Source organism: Protopterus annectens, chromosome 2.part1, assembly GCF_019279795.1.
Source record: "Protopterus annectens isolate FY-2018-M chromosome 2.part1, PAN1.0, whole genome shotgun sequence".
In the NCBI taxonomy this organism is placed as follows: Eukaryota; Metazoa; Chordata; order Ceratodontiformes; family Protopteridae; genus Protopterus; species Protopterus annectens.
Window position 1 is genome coordinate 1630779369 of NC_056729.1, and position 17596 is coordinate 1630796964.

General features: G+C 41.5%; 1 protein-coding gene across 4 annotated transcripts in view; it reads right to left on the minus strand.

The window, feature by feature from the left end:
* Positions 1-17596, minus strand: part of SLC45A1 (solute carrier family 45 member 1) — an 834426-nt gene that overhangs the window by 60635 nt on the left and 756195 nt on the right. The gene's annotated exons all lie outside the window — the stretch shown is intronic.

Sequence of the window (17596 nt, forward strand, 5' to 3'; positions counted from 1 at the left end):
TCTTCTCATTAAATAAGCAAGACCATTGTGGGACTGTATATAACCTGTACAGATAATTTGTTCTGCAGAAAGCCTGTTAACATATACATTCTTATATTTATAAAATGGGCTGTGAAAATGTTTTAATAAAGCATGGAAAAAATGGTATTCACAAAAAACAACTGCTTAACTGAATGTTCAGCAATGGATGCATGTATTGCAACAGTAAAAACACATATCTGTAATATTGTTTGCTAAAGGATCACTTCTCTTCAACTCAAGCGCATAGGCTTAGGGAATCAGCTCATAGGTTTTCTCTGAGCCAAGCTGAGTAGCAAATATTCACTTATTGGGCAGACAAAATGGAGAGACAGGGGAAAACTAGTGCTATACAACAACATGCTTCTGCAGTATGTAATTAAAACATAATGTGAGATGTTTTATGGTGCAGATTATTGCAAACCCTCCACTTCATGAGACATGTTATGGAACACTACAGTGACTTAACCATATATTAAAAGGTCTTTATATCTCATAATGTGAATAGCTTATTGTGGTTGTACTATGAACACATATATAGTACTATATGCAAGCAACAATGTATGACAGGATGGGTGTTACTTGGGAAATAACACTCACTTAGGGGTGTTGTGAGGCCCAAGACTGCAGGAGGAGGACTCTACATCCTGGCAAGAACACTATTTCCCCAATAACACGCCCCAGAGTCCTTAGGTAATGATCTATCCGATAAATTGTTTCATATTTCCTTTTTTATTAGTGTATGTATTTTTTATATTTTTGATGTAAAATAGTTCCTCCACCTAATGCTTTAAAGTTGCTGTAACATACGTAATTGCTGTTGGACGAAGCATTTTATATCCAAAATATAAGATATAAGTATTTAATGTCAACACACACACACACACACACACACACACACACACACACACACACACACACACACACACACACACACATATATACTCTCTTGGTGTCTCAGAATTACATTTTTTCCTTAACTTTTCCACCATGCTAAACACTGCTTTTTAAAACAGCTTAGTGAGAGGTAAGTAAAATAACATGTCCTTGTAACTCATTTTTCAGTTACTTTTGTTAATCAGATGTTTTAGCTCCTTATTTTCAGCTACCTTGTTTTATTCTAGGTTAGCCACATTTAGGAAGCATAAAAATGATGGTAATTTGCTTTTTTTCACTCTTTGCTTCATTTGTTAATGGGTGATATCTGTACATTAACACTTTGCTGTAGAACATTTGTTCTCCGACAGGGTGTCAGTGTACAATTAGCCCATTATTTGCATGCTACAATTTTACATAAAGGATTTAGGGTGTGTATAGGCTTATATATTTCAATCTTATGAGGATCCTGACTTCAGTAATGAAATAATCTATGCCAATTTCAAAATGACAGGAAATAGTCTTCAAACAGGCCCCTACTGATATGCTTAGATACTGGCAGAGCAATAAATGGATCTGGTTTGTTTTATGTATGCTGGTGCTAAGTTTCCCACAGATGCTGAGCTGTGGTTCTTTAAGCAATGACTGTACATAGTGAGATTGGTGCAATCACAAACGAAGGAATGTCAGGGGCTAGGCTACTACTGGTTGGTTTGGGAGCTGACTTTTTTAGTTATGAGTATTCTGTGATAATAAAGATAAAAGCAAATGTGTTTGCAGTGTCATATTTATGTATTTATTGCAATAGTGCATCAGTGGAGGCCTGGGGAGTAAAACTCCAGAGGGAAAACAAGACAAAAAATGTACAATCACAGTGAAAGTAGAAAGAAACTGTATTGTACAATTCAAAAATGTAAATATTATAATGATAATAATACAAGGTAAATGTGAGGTCAGACAAGATGAAAAATGCATTCCACTGATACTGAGTATATATCATTTTGTCAAAGGTTCATAGGTGTTTACTAGGCTAATGACCACAAAAGCCTTTGTAAGCCTAGCCATGCATCCCAAATCTCTGACAACTTCTAGTACACCTAATAAGTGCAATCAGAGTCTTGGGAGATGAAACACTTACAAGTAGGAGCCTTGGAGATAAGCCATTTACTGGCTGACTGTGTCTATTAGATACATAGGTGCCAAACCAGGTATGAATTTCGTGTTCCTCATCTAAATGTCCAAGTTACACTTGAATTGGGTTAAGGAGGAACTCTGCTTCACATGGATGGGGAGTCTACTCCAGAGAAGGGGTAGTCTTTGGGATGCACATCTGTCTCTCCAGAAGGTCCCATTTATATCAGGTGGAAATAAAAGGAGAGCGAAGCATGTGGGAGAGAATGAGAAAAGAAAAAGAAAAAATAGCAGGAGAGGAAAAGGGGAGGTTAGCATTGTCTTCTGTAAGACTAGATACATATAGGGCGGCACAGTGGTGCAGCAGTTAACATTGTCACGTCACAACAAGAGGTTCTCCAGTTCAATTCTCGGCTGGGCTGCCTTCTGTGTGGAGTCTGCATGTCCTCCCTGTGTTCACATGGGTTTCCTCTGGGTACTCCAGTTTCTTCCCACATTCCAAAGACTTGCATCTGTAGTGTTTCTCCCCAGGCCTCTGCTGAAAATAGGCTCTGTCCTAGTCGGACTTTCCCGGTCAACAAATTTTAAATAAATAAATAAAAATAAATATCTCATTTATAAGTCTCAGAAATACAAAAAAGTCTAAAAGTAGAGAACAGGGGATGTTGAATATCAGTGTAGTCCATCAAAGTTTTATTTTTGTAGGGGGAAGCCCTACCAACTCTGAAATGGTATATCTCAGAGAACAAAGAAAATTCAGAGAAATGTCAGTCTTGGACTTAGTTTATGTAAGTCTACTTTTTTTGTCATTCAGTCTTGCTACTCCAGATCTCACACTAATGAGTCCTTGAATAGAAATGATTCACACTAATAAGTTTTGGGATATCAAACTGTTACAGTTTGGTTTAAGGCAGAGTATCGTTCCTTATCCTGATATATCTGAATGATGCATATCTAAGATGTTTAGAAGAACTGAGTTAAATATTTGCAGGGCACAGTCCAAATCCTCCATGCAGACGTTATATAAATCAAGCCAATTTTCCATGACAGTCAGAGGCAGTTGCTTCAAGCTTCTTATTTTGACGGATTTTGGTTGGATTTCATTTGCATTTCCAGGTATCGGGTTGCTTTGAAAGTATGCAATGCAGTATATTTTTAACAGCAGACCTTTCCAAGAAGTGGTTACAATTTGTTGAGAAAAATCTTATAAAGAATAGTCCAAGTAGTTACTGCTCATGATTTGTTGGTACCAGGGTATATTGCAATCTCCAAAGAAAACAGTTTGCCAGTGTAGTTGTCATTATACCAGATAAATATATCTGGTAGAAGTTGTTTTGCCTTTATCTAATTTAAAGTATGTACAATATATAGGTATCTGGTTTTCTTTTCAGATTGTTTTAGTTATAAATATTGTTTCCCTTCCTGAAATGATGGGAGGTTGTTTGGGGTGTAACTTTGCATATGTGTATTCCTGTATCAGTACCATTACTGGAGTGTATCCTTCTGCATGTGGATTCCTGTACAAGTACCATTACTGAGGTGTAGCTTCCCGTATGTGGATTTCTGTACAAGTACCATTACTGGGGTGTAGCTTTTGATATGTGGAATCTTGCACAAGTAACATTATTACGTGAAGCTTTGTGTGTGTGAATTCCTGTACAAGTACTATTACTGGGGTGTAGCTTTCTGTATGTGACTTCCAGTACAAGTACCATTACTGGAATGTAGCTTTTTGTATATGGATTCCTGTACAAGTACCAATACTGGGACATAGCTTTCTGTATGTGGATTCCTGTACAAGTACCATTACTGGAGTGTAGCTTTCTGTGTGTGACTTCCTGTACAAGTACCATTACTGGAGTGCAGCTTTCTGTATGTGGATTCCTGTACAAGTACCATTACTGGAGTGTAGCTTTCTGTATATGACTTCCTGTACAAGTACCAATACTGGGACATAGCTTTCTGTATGTGGATTCCTATACAAATAACATTACTGGGGTCTAACTTTCCATATCTAGATTCCTGCACAAATACCATTAGTGGGGTATACCCTTCCGTATGTGGATCCTGTAGAAGTATGATTACAGGGGTGTAGCTTTCCGTACATGGATTCCTGTAGAAGTACCATTACATGGGTGTAGCTTTCCATATGTGGATTCCTGTACAAATACTATTACTCCTCCTGGTCTTTTATTGATTGTGGTCTGAATACTGTGGAATGTTACATTCATTGCCTTGGATACAGGGTTTAACCCAGGTATCAGACACTACTGATATGTTTGGCTGAAGTGGTAGGATATTTTTGAAATGTATATGCAACTATATATATAATGCTCACTAAGTGAGGGGTGAGTAAACTTTATTAGGCATGCCCAGACAGAGACGTGCTCACATATGTCCATGCACAGCAGCATCTAGATACTCTACAACAATTACTTATTTAAAAGTAATACAACATGTTTTTTATATCAAGAGAGGTTGATGGTTGAGTTAGGGCACAATTTATACAGACTGACTTTGAGTATAAAAACTACTTAAAGGAAATACAAAGTGATTTTTTCCATACCAAAGAGGATGGTTGGTGATTATAATGGGCAATTTATGGATAACTCAATAATTATTTATTTTAGTTCTTAAGCAGGTGACCTTTCTTGCTGTATTATCTTAACATGGCTCTGCTACTGGATACTTTGAACAAACCATATCTGTTCTTAGTAATCTGGCTGCTGGCAGCAAGGGAAACCCAAAGCCAAAATACTCCCATAGATTATGCCTGAAATAATGTATTTAGTATTTCAGAGTAAGCAGATCTGAAATTTCCTTATCTTTCAGACAGTACACAGGACTTCAGAAAAACGCCTAATGACATGGCATTATGTGTCTACAAGAAATCCAGATATTCTATATTCACCTGCAGGCAATGTCTTATGAAACACCCTCTCAGTTTAGCCAAATTATTAAACTACATTATACCTACTATCAGTACACCAGTATGACTAATCATAGGTTCATAGTTAGGTACTAGGCTATTGGCCATAGGGCCTATATAAGCCTAGCCAAAAAGGTACCCAGGCTTTCGCCACCCAAGAAAATTATTTTCTTGTGCCCCTGTCAAGCAGAGCCATAGAAGTGATCCTGGGGTGAATTTCTTATTTCACATCCAATCATCAAGATTTTTCTTGAAGAGTGCTAATGAGGAGCTCTGTTTGACATAGATAGATAGTCTGTTCCAGAGTATGGGTAGTCTTTGGGACAGGGATCTATCCCTTCAGCATGCTCTGTTTATTCTGGTGACAAGTTTTAGGAACCTAGAGTGTCTAGCTCAGAGGGATTGGGATTTCTTTAAGTGGAGCATGTCCAACAGCTCTGGGTTTGACATAGCTTTGTATAATCACTGCATTATACCTACTGTCAGTGCAGCAGTATGACTAATCACTACATTATAGCTACTCTCAGTGCAGCAGTATGACAAATCACTACATTATAGCTACTCTCAGTGCAGCAGTATGACTAGTAACTACATTATACCTACTCTCAGTGCAGCAGTGTGACTAATAACTACATTTTACCTACTCTCAGAGCAGCAGTGTGACTAATAACTACATTATACCTTCTCTCAGTGCAGCAGTATGGCTAATCACTACATTACACCTACTCTGAGTGCAGCAGTATGACCACTAACTACATTATACCTACTCTCAGTGCAACAGTATGACTAATCACTACATTATACCTACTGTCAGTGCAGGAGTTTGACTAATAACTACATTATACCTACTGTCAGTGCAGCAGCGTGACTAATAACTACATTAAACCTACTGTCAGTGCAGCAGTATGACTAACAACTATATTATACCTACTCTCAGTGCAGCAGTGTGACTAATAGCTACATTATACTTACTGTTAGTGCATCAGCGTGACTAATAACTACATTATACCTACTGTCAGTGCAGCAGTATGACTAATAACTACATTATACCTACTGTCAGTGCAGCAGTATGACTAATAACTACGTTATACCTACTGTCAGTGCATCAGTGGGACTAATAGCTACATTATACCTACTGTCAAGTGCAGCAGTATGACTAATAGCTACATTATACCTACTGTCAGTGCAGCAGTATAACTAATAGCTACATTATACCTAATGTCAATGCAGCAGTATGACTAATCACCACATTATACCTACTATCAGTGCAGAAGTATGATTAATCCCACCATGACTTCTGACATTCCTCTCAATTTCAAACCAATTTATTATTTTCCTGTTTCTTCTTATGTAAATATGTATATATAGTTTACTTTTGAAATGTTTGTTTGCAACAAATATGTTAACATCTATGTAAATACACAATACCCTTTATCCATGTATTATATATGTTTACTTCTATTTATATGCACAGCGTCCTCTGTTCTTGTATTCAAGTATTTTATATATTAATGCTATGTTGATGTACAATTTTCTTTGACTATTCATGTAACCTAGGTTCAGCTTGCAACAAATACAGATATAACTAAATAACTAAATAAAAAAATCAGGCCCCATGTGGAAGCTACTAGGAAATTTCAAAATGTTCTGTCTCAGGTTTTGACTTTCATAAAAAAGCAGTGGCCTTATTCTTTCAGGGCAGCAAATCCTACTTAGAACTGTATTTAGGAAAATCCTTTGGATTCCCTTCTTATTGACTTGGAACTTCAGCTGTACAAATACTCATCTTATAACTTCTCTTGTCCTTGTCCCCTTCAATAACACACATCTCACCAAATGACATTTGACGACCCTAAATTTCCATAACATAGCTTTGATCACCAACTTTATTAATTACATCTATTCATGATACAATTGATTCCAAACACAGCATAACATCCTTGTAATGTTAATCAGGGCAGCGTACCTCCTCACCCTGTCCATACCTCTACTCACTTACTTTACTTATGAAGCAGCGTCCCATCTCACTTCATACACCATTCATTGTAATGTTAATCAGGGCAGTGTACCTACTCACCCTGCCCAACAAGCAGGGTCCATACCTCTGCTCACTTCCTTTACTTATGAAGCAGCATCCCAACTTGCTTCATGCACCATCCACTGAATTACCTTCCACCAAATAAGCACCATCCTTACCTCGGCTTGCTTATCTATTCAGCAAGCTTCCTCAAACTACTCATTTCCTTTCCCTAGATCCTTGAAATGAACATCCAGGCATCAGCGGGGGAACAGAAGAGGGCAAGCTTATCCCTCTTCTCCACCTACCCCCACTGATAAATAACCCTACTCCCCACCAACGAAAAGAGGGAGGGTGGGTGGGTAGCAAGCTCACGCCAAAATGTTATTGCTTAACCCAACTATACTAGACTAAACCTCTTAAATCCCTCCCCATCATTATCTCACTTCCTCCCAATCATCCCTGCTTCCATTTAACCCTTTCACCTCCCCAACCCACTTAACTCCCCTTAATATTAACCTAGCCCCCCATGAAGATGTCCCGGGACAACTGAATTTCTTGCCAAACTTCATTTGTCCCGGTCCCATTCAATAACATACATTACACCAAATGACATTTGACGACTTTTATTAAATTTCCATACCATAGCTTTGATCACCAACTTTATTAATTACAACTATTCAGGATACAATTGATTCCAAACACAGCATAACATCCTTGTAATGTTAATCAGGGCAGCATAACTACTCACCCTGCCCTAGTAAGCAGGGTCCATACCTCTTGCTCACTTACTTTACTTATGAAGCAGCATCCCATCTCACTTCATCCACCATTCATTGTAATGTTAATCAGGGCAGTGTACCTACTCACCCTGCCCAACAAGCAGGGTCCATACCTCTGCTAGCTTCCTTTACTTATGAAGCAGTGTCCCAACTCACTTCATACACCATCCATTGAATTACCTTCCACTAAATAAGCACCATCCTTACCTCAGCTTGCTTATCTATTCAGCAAGCTTCCTCCAACTACTCATTTCCTTTACCCAGATCCTTGAAATGAACATCCAGACATCAGAGGGGGAACAGAATAGGGCAAGCCTATCCCTCTTCTCCGTCAACCAGCCTGACCAGGCTGTTCCCCCTCCCTTCTACCCAAAGTTGTTCAATCAACTTCCCATAACGGGAAGGGTCAAGCCAAACATCATTTGGTGTACCCATCATCTGTAAAGCACCTTAGAATCCCACCTTGCCATACCCTCACTGGAACACACCCTAATGAATCTAAATAAAGTAAAGTTACCGTGACCCCACTGTAAAACCAGAATATCCACACCAAGAAAAACACCCTTTTAACCCACTTCCTTCAAAGCTGAAATCATGGCTCAACCTGAACGGATTGACAACCTATGACCACAACAAAACCACAAACTATAACCCCTTGAACTCAAAATACACTCAGTCAAAACTAGTATCAAGTCGCACACCCAGTACCCTATCAGCTGTAGTATATCACCTTAGCCCACCAACTACCGAGTTCTGAATGTGCAACAACTCAATTACCGTAGGGAATAGTCTAACTCCAAAACCTTATGTCTTACCCTTAGATGGCAGAAAACCAGCACCCCTTGACCTAGTTCCTGAAAACTTGCCTATACTTAGCAATGAAGTACTCTACATGCCCAGCCATAAACACCCCAATTCACTCATTACCAAATCTTAACCCCTGTTTGTCCCTGACCTTTCCCCTTGAAAGCTCTCTTTCTTTGTTACCTATACCACTAGTAGGTAATTAATACCTGTCCTATAGCTGCCTTATCCTGCAACCAGTCTTCCTTTAAACCTTCTAACTCCCCTGTAACCACACACCCAGTTCCTAAAACTACCCCACCACAGCCACCTACCTACCATGCTTCCTAAAATCCTATCTACAAAATTCACCCAAACCCCCAAGAGAAATGATCCTTGTGCTATTCTGTAAAACCTACTCCACTGAAATCAAACACATAAACACACAAATTCAGCCTGTAAACTTAGAACAAACTACCCTCCACCAACCCCCAAAACCCCCCCCCCAAAAGGGGAAAAACACAGAAATAAACCCCCCAAGGGTTTCCCAAAAAAAGCCGGGTTAGCCCCAACCCCAAAACCAGACATTCTCTAAAGTATTCAATGGTATTTATTACTGCTTGGTTGTAACTTGATTAAAGTGTAGCTATCATTCAAGTCTTTTGGATTAAGCACTTGGGCTTCAGACCAGTTGTTTTACATTAGGAAGGTTTGTGGCAAGCACTGTGGTGGCAGGACAGGTAGCTTTCATCCTTCTAAGTTGGGAACTGCTGATTGAGAGCCCAGTGTCCAAGTGTATTAGTTCTGGTTTAGGCACTTGGGCTTCAGGCCAGTTATTTTACATTAAGAAGGTTCGTGGTCTGCACTCTTGTGGGAGAAGAGGCTGGACTCTGCCCTTCTGAGCTGGGAATTTTCTGGTTAAAGGTTTATAGTGCCTGAATATTTGAACTGTATCTTACTGAAATTGGTTCACCTTGTTTGCTCTAGCATAGACTAGATCCAGGCCTACTGAATCTAGCTTTGTTTATATACTTGTTGTTTGTTTGCTTGTTATTTCCCTGGAAGCTAATTCACCTAATACGCAACTTCTCAGGGCTTCTGTGGATCACTAGTGATATCTGCATTGCTTACTGTACTTATTTCCTTGTTTCACTTGAAAGAAAGTTACTGTTTGTCGTTTTTGGATTTAGTTACTTGTATCACATTGCACTCAAGTTACCTGGCACTTGCTCACTAAAGCAATTATATAAGTCAGCACTAAAAATTAAAAGCACTACACCCTCACTCCCCACTGGCCCTTGTGTTCAATTAAGGATTTCCCAATATTATTCTAGCATGTCAAGGTCAGTTGTCAATCTCCTCTCGGTCCAGCTGGTGAATCTGGGAATCTTGAGGCAATGTTATAACTGCCTCATGTACGAACAACCCTCTCCTCCTCCCACATAACACAAATACTTGCGAGATGCAGCTATTTAGCCAAACTGGAGGCTGGGCTCTCTCAACTCCAGGACTGGCAAGACCAGACAGGAGGAGAAGGCAGCTACACACACCACAAAACCAGCCTCACATAATGCTACCACTCCACTGAATCAAACACATAAACACACAAAGACATACTCGGAGGCTCTGGGTAAAAATTTACCTAAACAGCAGAGGCCTCCAAAGCAGACACCCAAACAACTGCTACCTCAAGACACCCCACAAGCAACACATAAACCACAAAAGCAGTGTGCAAAGCAGTCACAGCCCTTAAGGCCAAATACAACACCAAGCATACTTGTCATGGGTGACTCCATGGTCGGACGCACTGGCGTCCCACTCACCGGGCTGAGTGGGGAGGGGGTCACAGTGAGCTGCCTATCGGGCGCTAGAATCCGCCACATAACACAAGCACTCGGGTCACTCCACAGCAAGTACAAATATGACACAGTCATTGTCCATGCTGGTGTGAGCGACCTGAGGCGTACCTCCCTGGACTGCATGAAAAGAGACATAGAGGAGCTCTCTGATTATGTAGCCCAGGCAGGTATGACCTAACCCTGAGCAGTATCCTTCCTTCACCAAGAATGATGCCACAATATAGAGACAAGATGATCAGCTTTAACAATTGGCTTAATGTCTGGTGTCATTCAAAGGGGATCCAGTGTCTGTCTGCCTGGGATGACATGCTTGACAAGCCACGCTGCCCCATGAGGCGGCTTGCACCTGTCACCCTGGGATTCCGGATATTGGCTAAGGCTCTTGCCACCCCATAGTGCCTTTTTTTTTAGGCAAGGCTCAAATTCTAAACCTACCACCCTAGAAAACAAAAATGGGAAGAAATTGAAGGTAATGCTGCTCAATGCCAGAAGTCTAAATCTCAAAATGCACTTCAGGGCCCTTCTCAGTATGGAGAACATCGATGTCTGTGCTGTAACTGAAACCTGGTTCAAGGCTCTGAGAGCACCCGGCACTATTAGGTTTTACCTCATATCATGCGTTCCGGCCCCAAAACCCGGACCACTCCACAAAAGGAGGGTGTATCCATATTCATAAAGGATACTCACACCTCCAGGTTGGTGTAGCATGAAGCTTGAGGAAACTCATCCAGGTGCAACTAACAATAGGCAAAACTGCTCTACAAATTGTAGCATGCTACAGGCCACCCTCTCAAACTCAGGAACCCCACACAGCCTTCCTGAAGACACTGGAGGGTATAAATGTATCTCCAAACACCATCATATTGGGTGACTTCAACTACCCGAATATAGACTGGGAACATTACTCAAGCCCTAACTTTCTAGCCCAACGGTTCCTGGAGTTCATAAATTCAAATGCCATGGAACAGCTAGTCACTGTTCCCACGAGGAGAAAATATACTAGATCTCATTGTCACAAACATGGGGACAAAATGCTCCACAGCGGATGTATATCCCTCATTGGTGAGATCTGCTCATAAACTAATCTCACTGGGACTCCACATCCCACCCCAAACAAAAAGACCATAGTGAAGAACTTCTCTAAAGCAAACTTCACACTACTCAAGACTGGTGTGGTATCCTTCAAGGCCCCTGAGTCAGAGGAAACCACAACCCAAGCTGCGGAAGCCCTTACAAATGCCTTCTATGAACACCTCCAGGACTGCATGGATCAGGCAATCCCAAATAAAACCAAGACTCTTTCCACAAAGGGCAAGCGTCCAGTCTGGTGGACCCCAGCCATTAACAAACTTTACAATAAGAGGAGAAAGCTATTACATGATAGAACAAAATCCATAAAAGGGAAGTCACCCCTGATCATTATTAGTAAAAAATCGAGCACTCATAAAATCAACTAAGGCCAATTTTGAGAGAAAAATTGCCATGGATTCAAAGGACAATCATAAGGCCTTTTTCAGCTATGTTAGGAACCTGGGTGGAAACTCACAGATATGCTCAGAATTAGTTCAAAATGATACAAAAATCACTGAACCCACAGACATTGCCAACATACTGGCAGACAGGTTCAGTGCAAACTTCACCCCCTCTCCCCTAAAGGAGAGATAACTATCCCAGCCGAGTGTAGCCTCCCGGACATCTCAAATCGCGGGTGAGCTGCTCTCTCTAAAGCTAAAAACACAGCATCAATGGGACCGGATGGTGTCCCCGGCTGTGCTACCTGAGCTAAATGAGAATTAAACCCCGCATAAGGCAGCTGTTTAATCTCAGCCTTACCACAGGATCACGTGCCCAAGGGTGGCGTCGGCTGTGGTCCCACTCCACAAAGGTGGCGCCTCTCGGACCCTGGTAATTACCCCATAAGCAACAAGTCTAGTCTGCAAAGCTATGGAGGATCATAATGGAGCTCATAAACAAAGATATAGGGGACTTGCAGACATTGGACCCGACCCAGTTTGGCTTTGTCAAGGGAAGATCATGCCTTTTGAACTTGGTGGACTTCTTGAAATAGTCACCAAGGCCATTGATGAGGAAAGGCAGTCCATACAGCCTACCTTGACCTTGCAAGGCTTTTCGACACAATACCCCACTCGGGTATTGTAGAAAAACTACCAGCTTAAATGTAAACCCATATGTCACAAGATGGGTTTGCAAACTGACAAGGACAGAACCCACAGGGTTAGAGTTGCTGGCGCTGTGTCAGACTCCAAGCCGGTCACAAGTGGTGTCCCACAGGGCTCGGTCCTTGGCCCCTATTGTTTGGCATCTACTTCTCAGAAGTACAGGCCAACATGGGAGGACTTTGGCTGACAAAGTTTGCAGATGACTGCAAACTGGGCGCCATAGTGGAAAGTGCATCGGACACGGATATCCTTCAGAAGGGACTCACGGAAACAGATAGCTGGTGCCAGAGCCATGGCCTGAAGTTAAGCGCCAAAAATGTATAGTCATACCCTTGGGAAAAACAAGGTAACCCCAAGCTACCATATAGGTGGCAATCCACTAAGCACAGAAGAGGTTATCAGGGACCTGGGGACCCAGGTTGACAGTGGCCTTTCTTTTGACACTCACATTGCTAAAGTGGTTAGAAAGACCTTCTACATTGCCCACCTGATCATGAAGGGATTCACATCCAGATCTAGTGAGGTCATTGTTCCCCTGTACTCTTCACTTATCAGACCAATGATCGAGTACAATGCCCCATTCGGGATGTATCTCACCTGACATCTGCAGCAATTGGAGAGACCCCAAAAGTTCCTCACCAAAAGGATAAAGGGACTCAAAATCTGTCATATGCTGCCAGATTGAAGAAACTCAGCTCTATTCAGTCGCATACCGTCTGCTCAGAGGTGACATGTGCCTGACATACAAGGCCATGTCCAACCCAGAATTAATGGACATGCTCCACCCCAACAAACACAAATACACCAAAACCACTAGAGCAAGCGACTTAAACCTTAGCACGGATATAAATAGGGCGTGCTGGAGGGATAGATTTATCACTCAGAGACTCCCTATGCTGTGGAATAAAATCCCGGTCCATGTGAGGCAGAGCACCTCGCTGACTCTGTTCAAGAGAAATCTAGACCTGTGGATGGGAGATCGTAGGTTTACCCCGGGAATCATCTCTGGGTCACTGCTGGACAGAGGCATAACAAACTAATGGGCACAGTATTTTTTCATATAAGGGGTGGCGTAAGCCACAATAATTTGGGCTAGGCTTATAAATGCCTTAGGGCAGATAGCCTAGTATAAACCTATGAACCTATGAACCTATAAAAAAGCAGTGGCCTTATTCTTTCAGGGCAGCAAATCCTACTTAGAACTGTATTTAGGAAAATCCTTTGGATTCCCTTCTTATTGACTTGGAACTTCAGCTGTACAAATACTCATCTTATAACTTCTCTTGTCCTTGTCCCCTTCAATAACACACATCTCACCAAATGACATTTGACGACCTTTATTAAATTTCCATAACATAGCTTTGATCACCAACTTTATTAATTACATCTATTCATGATACAATTGATTCCAAACACAGCATAACATCCTTGTAATGTTAATCAGGGCAGCGTACCTCCTCACCCTGTCCATACCTCTACTCACTTACTTTACTTATGAAGCAGCGTCCCATCTCACTTCATACACCATTCATTGTAATGTTAATCAGGGCAGTGTACCTACTCACCCTGCCCAACAAGCAGGGTCCATACCTCTGCTCACTTCCTTTACTTATGAAGCAGCATCCCAACTTGCTTCATGCACCATCCACTGAATTACCTTCCACCAAATAAGCACCATCCTTACCTCAGCTTGCTTATCTATTCAGCAAGCTTCCTCAAACTACTCATTTCCTTTCCCTAGATCCTTGAAATGAACATCCAGGCATCAGAGGGGGAAAAGAAGAGGGCAAGCTTATCCCTCTTCTCCACCTACACCCACTGATAAATAACCCTACTCCCCAACGAAAAGAGGGAGGGTGGGTGGGTAGCAAGCTCACGCCAAAATGTTATTGCTTAACCCAACTACACTAGACTAAACCTCTTAAGTCCCTCCCCATCATTATCTCACTTCCTCCCAATCATCCCTGCTTCCATTTAACCCTTTCACCTCCCCAACCCACTTAACTCCCCTTAATATTAACCTAGCCCCCCCCCCCCATGAAGATGTCCCGGGACAACTTAATTTCTTGCCAAACTTCATTTGTCCCAGTCCCATTCAATAACATACTTTACACCAAATGACATTTGACGACCTTTATTAAATTTCCATACCATAGCTTTGATCACCAACTTTATTAATTACAACTATTCAGGATACAATTGATTCCAAACACAGCATAACATCCTTGTAATGTTAATCAGGGCAGCATAACTACTCACCCTGCCCTAGTAAGCAGGGTCCATACCTCTTGCTCACTTACTTTACTTATGAAGCAGCATCCCATCTCACTTCATACACCATTCATTGTAATGTTAATCAGGGCAGCGTACCTACTCACCCTGCCCAACAAGCAGGGTCCATACCTCTGCTAGCTTCCTTTACTTATGAAGCAGCGTCCCAACTCACTTCCTACACCATCCATTGAATTACCTTCCACTAAATAAGCACCATCCTTACCTCAGCTTGCTTATCTATTCAGCAAGCTTCCTCCAACTACTCATTTCCTTTCCCCAGATCCTTGAAATGAACATCCAGACATCAGAGGGGAAACAGAAGAGGGCAAGCCTATCCCTCTTCTCCATCAACCAGCCTGACCAGGCTGTTACCCCTCCCTTCTACCCAAAGTTGTTCAATCAACTTCCCATAAAGGGAAGGGTCAAGCCAAACATCATTTGGTGTACCCATCATCTGTAAAGCACCTTAGAATCCCACCTTGCCATACCCTCACTGGAACACACCCTAATGAATCTAAATAAAGTAAAGTTACCGTGACCCCACTGTAAAACCAGAATATCCACACCAAGAAAAACACCCTTTTAACCCACTTCCTTCAAAGCTGAAATCATGGCTCAACCTGAATGGATTGACAACCTATGACCACAACAAAACCACAAACTATAACCCCTTGAACTCAAAATACACTCAGTCAAAACTAGTATCAAGTCGCACACCCAGTACCCTATCAGCTGTAGTATATCACCTTAGCCCACCAACTACCGAGTTCTGAATGCGCAACAACTCAATTACCATAGGGAACAGTCTAACTCCAAAACCTTATGTCTTACCCTTAGATAGCAGAAAACCAGCACCCCTTGACCTAGTTCCTGAAAACTTGCCTATACTTAGCAATGAAGTACTCTACATGCCCAGCCATAAACACCCCAATTCACTCATTACCAAATCTTAACCCCTGGTTTGTCCCTGACCTTTCCCCTTGAAAGCTCTCTTTCTTTGTTACCTATACCACTAGTAGGTAATTAATACCTGTCCTATAGCTGCCTTATCCTGCAACCAGTCTTCCTTTAAACCTTCTAACTCCCCTGTAACCACACACCCAGTTCCTAAAACTACCCCACCACAGCCACCTACCTACCATGCTTCCTAAAATCCTATCTACAAAATTCACCCAAACCCCCAAGAGAAATGATCCTTGTGCTATTCTGTAAAACCTAAACCAAGTATGTAACAGTAACACTACATACTCAAGGGACAAATTTGTCACCCCGATACCACCCATTAGGAACAAACTCCAGCATCCTATCCAACACCTCATTGGCCCTTCCCCCACATATGGGTCAAACAACTGGATGAGTGAATACAACCACCCCAAGGTTCCAGGAAAGCCAGGATTGAGATCCCCACACTCCCCATAAACCTCCCCCAAATGTTTTTCCCCCTTTGGCCCTCTACCTACCTCTTCCTTACTTGCCCCTTATATCAACACAATAATTAGCTCCCACTAATTAACCACAGAGCTCTAACATGCCTTATTAAGGTATTACTCATACCCTCCTTGTGCCCCATTCCAACAGCAAGAACAACCATCCTATCAAAACCTCACCTTTCAAATCCCTTTTCATGCCACCGCATGATGCCTTCTGCACTTCAGCCATCCCATGACCCCAATGCTTATTCGACACCAAAGCATGATCATCTGCAAACTAACTGTATCTCACCACTGGAACTCGGCACACCATCATCTACAAAGAAAAAGACAAAATTAAACCTTCAAATAGGAATAAGAAGGCTCCACCTTATACCCACCTATTCCAAACTACAGCCACAGCATTCCAGGACCCCATCTACAAGAATGAAAAGACATGTAAAACATCCAAAATACATAACACATTCCAAGACATCTACAAGGACAACCTATCCTGCCAAGCTGGGAAGGAATGTACCACTGATAGTCCAATTTATGACAAAGCAGCCATAACTGAAGCAATGCTTCCTATGAACCCATCAAATACCCCAAGATAAATTTAACTAACAGTGAAATATATTAAAAGTATCAGAACCACATGCTCCAAGGATCTAAACCGTGTCATCAACATAAACGAACCATGCTAGAGGGATAGGTTCCTAACACAGAGACTCTCCAGACACTGCCCATACATGTCAAGCCTCTTTGGCCCTCTTCAAAGGAACTTTGATGATTGGAGAAAAAAATTCACCCCAAGGATCACGTCAATGTATGAAGTGTGAAACTCAAATGTCTGTCATTATTTGAATTTCAGCCCTCAAAGATTTGAAGCCTCACACTCTGAGCCCGCAAAAGGAAATTTGCGGTTCTTTCAACGGCAAGGCATTTAGTGTCCACAACAATCAAGCAGAAAGTCAGAAACCGAAATGAACTCTCCACAAACTGCAACAACATGAAACAACCACAAGCAGCCACCACCATTACAATTTTCCCCCATTCCCCCATCCAAACCCCAGCAATAATACCCCACTACATCAACAACTCTCCCAATGTGCTTCCGCCCGTCACTGAAACACACACACACATTACCTCAAATAGAACTTTTGAAAATAGTATCCTATCAACATTATATTTTTAATAGTCAAATGTGAATCCAAAACACTGCAAAGTCATTGTTTTGGAGAGGTGCTAAATCTTTCCTTTCTGTTCATCTAAGATGAACTACATGTGATTTGCCCAATAAATAAACTAATGAAAATCTAGAGCCAGTTTCCATTG